Source organism: Pinus tabuliformis, chromosome 6 (assembly GCF_031772625.1).
Source record: "Pinus tabuliformis cultivar Carrire ecotype Pingquan chromosome 6, CPIR1, whole genome shotgun sequence".
In the NCBI taxonomy this organism is placed as follows: domain Eukaryota; kingdom Viridiplantae; phylum Streptophyta; class Pinopsida; order Pinales; family Pinaceae; genus Pinus; species Pinus tabuliformis.
Window position 1 is genome coordinate 1,023,879,397 of NC_142292.1, and position 6,244 is coordinate 1,023,885,640.

Here is a 6,244-nt window from a genome sequence, read left to right on the forward strand (position 1 = left end):
AGCTCCTATTTTGAGTTTATAATTCCTGTTTCAAAGTTTACTAGTCAAATCTTCCATATATATTATTACCACTTTATCATTGTATCTAATTATACAATCTCAAAAGATTCGAATAAAAATGGGCCACCTACGACACTATTGTAGTTTTTGGGATATGTCTTATACAAAAAAATTGGGAGCTATCTCCCTCCTAACCGTCTTTTTCACATTCACAAAAAAATACCCAACACAATAGATTGGTTATCTAGTTGCAAGAGAAAGCATGTAATACAATTGCAAACCAATGTTTTATTTTAAGACTCTTGCTATATCTAAAAACCCCAAACGCATTGAGATTGGAGAATAATGGGATCGACTAACCTGTGACTAAGATGGGTGAGGAAATTATTTTTTAGTTTTTGTGTCTCACGTTAGATTTAGAAGTTTTTTATTTTGATTTTTGTAGTTTAAAACTCACGTTAGATTTAGAAGTTTTTATTTTGATTTTTGTAGTTTATATTTTTTTAAGTATTTTGATTTTCATAATTTTTTTTTCAATTTTTAATATAATTTTATTACTAATTATAAAATTAAAAAACATAAATTTTATATCAAATTATAAAACAGGAAATTTACAATTTTATAAAAATATTGTAAATTTTCATTCTATTAATAATTAAATAAAGATTTAATAAGAAAAATAACATATATGATAATAAACCTTCTTAATATTTGAAATTTCTTTTAAAAATCCTAATATTTTAAGATCTAAAATAGCAATACAGATGGTCGAAAATATTTTCTCCCATTAGAAATCCCTTTAAAAATTCTTCTATTTTAACATCTAAAATATTTTCTCCAATTTAGTGCATGTGTAATTTTTTTTGTATTCAAGATATTTACATTATAATTGTTTGGTTAACATTAACATGAAGCTGAGTAAATACATACTTTACATGTGGATAATTTGTTTTTTTATTATGTATTTTTACATGTAGATATTTTGTTTTTTTATTATGTATTTTTATTTTGTTTTTATTGTGATAGGGATTATGTTTTAAAGTCACTCTGTCATGTATTTTTTTATATGTTTGAGAGATGAAGTAAGAAATCATTGTTTTCATTAGAATAATATTTTTGATGGTTTTATAAACCAAATTTTTTATTTTCATCTTCATATTGGTTTTAGGAATTATATAAGAATTAAATTTACATGTAATCATATTATATATCTATATTCTTAGAGCTTTATAAAGAAAGAAGGTTCTCTTTATGGTTTTCATGGTTTTTATAGTGTTTTGATAAAATTAGCACTCTTAAATAATGGTTTTGAGGTCTATAACAAAATATTATTTTTAGCTAGACTAATTGTGATAAGCTTGAGATATTAATCTAATATGGAGTGCTCAATCATCATATTAATACACAAAACAAATCCTTTTCCTCTTTGATATTGTCACGTACAACGGTAACCTCGCATGTAAAAGTAGGAAGTTAGAATTTTTATACAAATTACCCACTAGTAATTTATCAAATTCATAACTCCACAATCATCATTAACCATTAGACATAGTGTTCATTAATACATCAAGTAAATTGCAATAACAGTCAGTAAGTTGCATAACCATTAACCCCGACCATGGTAGTGTAATAACATAAACTATCTCATAATTCCTTGCATCCATTTCACGATTTCCATAACCATATTAATTTGGACATTATGATCATGCCATCAAATAAAGAACCATCAACATCAAGGATTCAACATCATCCAATTGACACAAAAGGCAATCACATCAATCACACCATTGAACACTGATATACCCTGGAAACCCCGTAGGGTGAAAACCAGCAAACGTTTAATCTTATTATTAAACGCTCGTGAGGGTTTTCACCCCTCACTCAATGGCTTATAAGGGATTCCATCCCTTAACCATTGTTATTAAAATCATTACAATGAATTATCATTAAGTTATCACATAACTAGCTAAAAGCTAATACAATTTTCATGTAATCTTTTACTTACATACCGCCACATACAACATCCCTTGTGGCATGATTGTTCTAGCAATGTACGATCCTACTACTCAAACTCATCTGCATGGTCCATTAATCATTTTCCTGCCACAAGGTCAAACATCACTTTCCTTTGGCACCATCCGCCATCGTTTCCTGTCAATGAAGTTGTCAACAAACTTGGCAACAAGATTAGATATCATATTAATCAATCAATAAACAACCTCTAAAAGAGATCTTTGAACATCTACTCATCTGCATGAGCAAGCATAACATACTAATTAACTGGTACATATATTCAAGTAAATTCTTGTTCTACTTTTCACAATGCATATTCACACTAATGCATATTTCTCTTTACGAGATCTAACCATTAGTTTAAATGTATATAAATCGGCATACATCTTATAGGATGCAGAGAGCATCATTTGTTTCTTTGTTTTCTGTTGTTCGTTATCGTATGGTTACATTTACAGCAACCTCGTTTATGGGTCTTGTTATTTCGTTCAGCAGATGTAGTTTCTTAACAGGGCTCAATGCCAAACTCTCATGAGATGATGAAAATATTTAAGGAACCAATTTTCTGAGTATCAAAAACATTCCAAAGAACATGACCATTGCACTATCGACTTCATTTGCCCAAATAACTGTTTAAAAAAATAATTCCAAATGAAAATTCGATTTAGGATTTCATATGCATACGATTCCTCATATGTTGTGCGCTGTTACAACTTGTTTAGAATCCAACAAATGAGCATTCGAAAATGGCATTCGGTTTTCAAGTAGTGAAAATGTGTACCATGAAATGAAATTATTTGCAATTGCACCAACCTTTGTAATATTTCAAGATGCCTGTTACTCGTTTTAGGATTTAAAATTCAAAGTTTAATTCCCCAATTAAATTCAGATTCGTAATTGCTATCAATTCACCAAAGTTGCAAATTTATTCTACCTCAAAGGTATGAAATTCAAACCATTAAACACAAAGGCGCAACCTAACTATTCTATCAACTTGGTCTGAAGGACTAACGCTAAGTTTCTCCCTTCACCAACAGTTAACCTAGATTAATATGAGTATTCTAATAATGCTATTCGAGAGGTCTATGCTTTTCTGCATGATAACTATTAATTAACGCAGAAAACTATTAATTAGTCACCCTGGTTACTTCCAAATCAGCATATGTATCACGGATAAATGATACAATCCCTCTAATGGTAAGGGATTTGGATTGATTCATAGTCGTAGACCCGTCAACTTGGCCTAGAATCTAACCCAGTACCCTGCAGCGTGGTTTACCATTCCTTCTGGTTCAAAAACTCACTTACTAATTTAACAATCATCTCGCATTCACATTCGGTTTTTCTTTTGTTCTGGTAACAATACACAGACTGCGTGTCTATCATGTCCAACGCTTTTTAAGATGCAATACTAATAAGTAACCACAGACTTGACAATTATAATTTGAACAACTATTTCTTGCTAAAATAATACTCATCTGTTTTGCAAGACTCCATTGGACCGTCGGCCATCATGAATGCAGAGCTCCACCCAACCACTGCCAATGAGATCAGTGGTTCACTGCACCTTCTCCGAGTTCGCTGCACGCTCAAAATAGTTTTACAGGACAGTAACAACACAAGGTCGTTCTCTTTCTGAATGTTAAGCCTCAGATAGACTCCGTGACCAGCGAGCTTTAGAGCCTTTCCTCTAGGAATTCCCATCGGACGTGGAGCTTGAGGGGAAGGTGGTTACCTCAACCATCTCTCCAGAAGCCTAACCGTCAGATCAATCCTCTCCATCGTACGGGGAGAAACTATACAAATGTCAAAGGGACGATAAGCTTCCCCTCGTTCAGTTCCATGGAAATCAAGAATCGGTTCAATAACTGATTCGTAAGTTTTGTAACTTAGAATTACTTTTACTCAGGGTTAGTTCCAATAGGGATATTACATACTCCCCCCCTTAACAAGAACACCGTCCTCGGTGTTCATCTCTCGTTGGAACTTTAGATTGCATTCATAGTATAATCATCTAAACCACACAAAATGTGATCCTTCCTCTTTAAAATCAAAGTTTTTCATTCCAAGAAATGACAACAAACAAAATAGTAATGATATAGTCATAAGAAATATCATTAGTTATAAGCATCAATAGTCATAAGCGTTTGTAATTGCAAAAATATGCAACTTCTAATCGCCACCACTTGGCCCTTATTCATTCATAATAAACAATTCTCTGTGTCAACTTACCATTACTTACCATCTATTCTTGAAAATCATGAATTCTTTCATGTAAGCATTTTAATAGTGGTTGGACAACTCTTCAACCCTCCATGGTAAGTAATTCCTGTAATATATGACTAACAAATTCAATCACATTAGTCACTATATGTTGAGTCAAATGAAATATGTTTGACTATCAATCAATTGTGCAATGCTAGATGATTTCTAAATCACAGTACTTTTACAAGTACTTAAAGAGCACTAACACTAATCAACAAATGATAAATCACTGCTCACGTGCACACTGAATGAATTCTTACTAAAGACATCAGCAAAGTACTTCTAAAAGTACCAAAAGAGCACCTAGCTCTCTAATCATCAAAACAGTCAATCACTGCATCAAGCAAAAACTGTCTTAGCTCCCACTAAGATGTTCACAAAATTAATAATACAATAAAGGAATTAAAATTTCCAATTACTCCTTATTGAGCACTAAGCTCATTTCTTGTTAAATGTGCATAACATATTTTACACAACTATATGTAAAATTCATTTTTAACATAACATATAGCTGATTAGTTAATTCCTTTAGCCATGAGACCACAATGGACTAAAGAATTCCCAACCCATGGGAACTGGTTTCCACAACCAAATCGAGTCATTTTCACATCCAGACAGTTTCTTTGATAGAGACCTTACCAGGTCTAACATGGAATTCCACTGGCCAACCAGCTCAAGAATTCCAGGGAGAGTAAATTTGGGCAGACAAGTACCATCAACCCCTCTGGGTAGGTAGCTGCCATCAACCCAAGGCATTCCAGCCTTTCACAATCCGGGCAGACAAGTACCATCAACCCCTCCGGGCAGGTAACTGTCATCAACCCAAGGCATTCAAGCCTTTCATAATCCGGGCAGACAGGTACCATCAACCCCTCCAGGCAGGTAACTGTCATCAACCCAACTATCCGCAACTGTCTGGCATGTTAAATTTCTCTTTTATTACTCTTTCTCAAAGTAATTTACACAATGAACCATATAATCATTATCATTAACAAAATAAACATGCATGTACACCATGCATTTACACTTATCCCTCATCATGGGTCCACAACATCTAGATTGATGGAAACATATCTATCATACACGTTGTATGCATGCAAATTTCCAAATAACATAATTCATGCATATCATATAACATCATTCTTTCTCATTTATGATTGCAATTCACATTGCAGCAATTTACGTGATGAGTTTTCTTGTTGCCATTAAGCTACCACTACTTAATCCCATCAGCAACGTTAGTTATAAATATGCATCAGTTAACACGTATTCCATTTCCAAGAATGTTCATGCATACAATATTGTCATGTATAAAAGCATATGCAATATTCATTAATGTATAAATGTCAACAACAGTTGAGTTAATACTCTCAGCATTCCCAATTTTTCCATAGTCTGTTGTTCCAATTCAAATCATCATTAATGGAGTATTATCTTACGTTTACTATGCATTGTTAATGTAATTAAACATAATCTCTCTAACATACAAATATCATAACTCTATATCACAATGACTAATCTTTGTGCATACCATTGCTTATCGTATAAGCCCTTCTTTAATGTATGCAACACCTATTCCCTTCACTAGAAGGCTACCATCATTTCATACAACAAACCACATACCTCTTTCTTAAAGGAAGTCATTTTAACCTCATTCTTCTATCTTCCCTTTCAGGGAATTATTAAATATATCCATCTTTATGCATAAAAATCAAGATACAGAACAAGATGTACTCATCCATCCAAAATCAAGAAATCAACATAACTTATCTAGCAAGACAATCTCTTCAAAAAATTATTGTCTTCAAGAAAGTTAACATGATCACTTTCTCTATGTACACACAGAGTCATAATTCCAAAGTCACAATAGCTACCATTATGCAACATGTCTTTTCCTAACACAATTACTTTACTTCAATGCACATAGTTCTTTCCATGAAACAAGTAAGGATTTTGTTTCTTGTAT